Source organism: Meleagris gallopavo, chromosome 1, assembly GCF_000146605.3.
Source record: "Meleagris gallopavo isolate NT-WF06-2002-E0010 breed Aviagen turkey brand Nicholas breeding stock chromosome 1, Turkey_5.1, whole genome shotgun sequence".
Lineage (NCBI taxonomy): Eukaryota > Metazoa > Chordata > Aves > Galliformes > Phasianidae > Meleagris > Meleagris gallopavo.
This window is the reverse complement of record NC_015011.2, coordinates 165995351-165997415: the sequence shown is the minus strand read 5'-3', so window position 1 is coordinate 165997415 and position 2065 is coordinate 165995351.

Genomic DNA, 2065 nt, shown 5'->3' with positions numbered 1-2065 from the left:
CCACCGCTACAGGTTGGGGGATGAGCTGCTGGAGAGGAGCTCTGCAGAGAGGGACCTGGGTGTCCTGGTGGATGACAGGTTGGCCATGAGCCAGCAGTGTGCCCTCATGGCCAAAAAGGCCAATGGCATTCTGGGGTGCATTAAGAAGAGTGTGTCCAGCAGGTTGAGGGAGGTGATCCTCCCCCTCTACTCTGCCCTGGTGAGGCCTCATCTGGAGTACTGTGTCCAGTTCTGGGCTCCCCAATACAAAAAGACAGGGATCTCTTGGAAAGAGTCCAGCGGAGAGCCACAAAGATGGTGAAGGGCCTGGAGCATCTCCCCTATGAAGAAAGGCTAAGTGAACTGGGTCTGCTTAGCCTTGAGAAAAGACGACTGAGAGGGGACCTGATCCAGGTTTATAAATATCTGAGGAGTGGCAGCCATAGTGGTGAGGCCAGTCTCTTTTCAGTGGTACGTGGAGACAGGACGAGGGGAAACGGACATAAGCTGCAGCATAGGAAGTTTTGCACGAATGTGCGTAAGAACTTCTTCACGGTGAGGGTGACGGAGCACTGGAACAGGCTGCCCAGGGAGGTTGTGGAGTCTCTTTCTCTGGAGTTATTCAAGTCTCGCCTGGATGCCTACCTGTGCAACCTGGTGTAGGGAACCTGCTTTGGCAGGGGGGTTGGTCTCGATGATCTCTAGAGGTCCCTTCCAACCCCTACAATTCTGTGATTCTGTGATTCTGTGATTCTAATATGATTTCCTCTTTTATTTACTCATCAATTACTACTTGTAAGTTTTTGTGATATATGCCAGTGGCACACATGCCTTACTGTATTTATTACATGAGAGGATTTTTTTTCAGGGAAAAATCTCAATTGGGAATGAACAAAAGAGCAAGCTTTTGAATTTTCATTCTGGAATTCGAAGATTTGCGTGGCTTTTCTTTATATTCCTCAACCTTGTTTTAGCTGGACACACTCTTCTTAATGCACCCCAGAATGCCATTGGCCTTTTTGGCCATGAGGGCACACTGCTGGCTCATGGCCAACCTGTCATCCACCAGGACGCCCAGGTCCCTCTCTGCAGAGCTCCTCTCCAGCAGCTAAAACTAATAGTGACCTAGGTTTCCACTATTCCATATTATACAGTAGAGTGTGTGAGGCTTCATTTTTCTTCCCTTTCTGCAAAGTCTGCAATGTATTAAATACATATAAACAATCATTACCATAGTGGTTCAAGAGAGGACTTAAGTAAACATTTAAGTTCATGAATTGGGTTAATTTCTCTCCAATATTTTAGTATTTTCTTGTTTAAAGGTGTCCTTTATTTCATAGCAAACAGCGTTAATAAACATTTTACTGTATTTCTCTAGCATAATTTTACTGCTTAGCAGTAACACCGCTATTTTTATTTCTGCTAGATTGTCTAATGTCACAAAGAGCAGACTGCAGACTTCACGTCATCCATGAAAACTTTTAAGTAGCTTACAAAAGGACTTTTCAATTGTGGTTCCCTTCTGGTCCCTTCACTTGATTGTAAATGTTGTGATAATTAGAAGAAACTTTTCAGGTTTGCTGCCATGGGCAGCTGTTCAGGACCGAAAGCTGCAGGAGCTGCCAATCTCTCTGATCCTGGGACTGTGTTCTCAGGGTTTTGTTAGCCTGTGAAAGATACCACTTCACACTCCTTAACACGCTCTTCTGCCCTTCCAATTCAAGCTACATAATGGCCAAAAGCTCCTGCAATTACTGTTCCAACAGTGCCATGATGTCATAGATGGCTAAATTTTGGACTCTAAGGGCATAAAAGAAAATGTACTAACAGTAGTAAGTACATTAAGAGCTACTAGAAATCTAAACAGACATCACGTGAAAAAGAAAAATACAAAAACTTGGATTACTGAGACTGAAGCAAATTAAATATTCCAATATTGTGAAGCCAGTTGGGTATGTATATTTTAGATGACATTTTATCTTAGCTCATGCAGATTAAGTAGGAGAGTAGGAGAGGAGAGATGGAGAGAAGGAGAGAAAGAGAGAGAAAGGAAGGAAGGAAGGAAGGAAGGAAGGAAGGAAGGAAG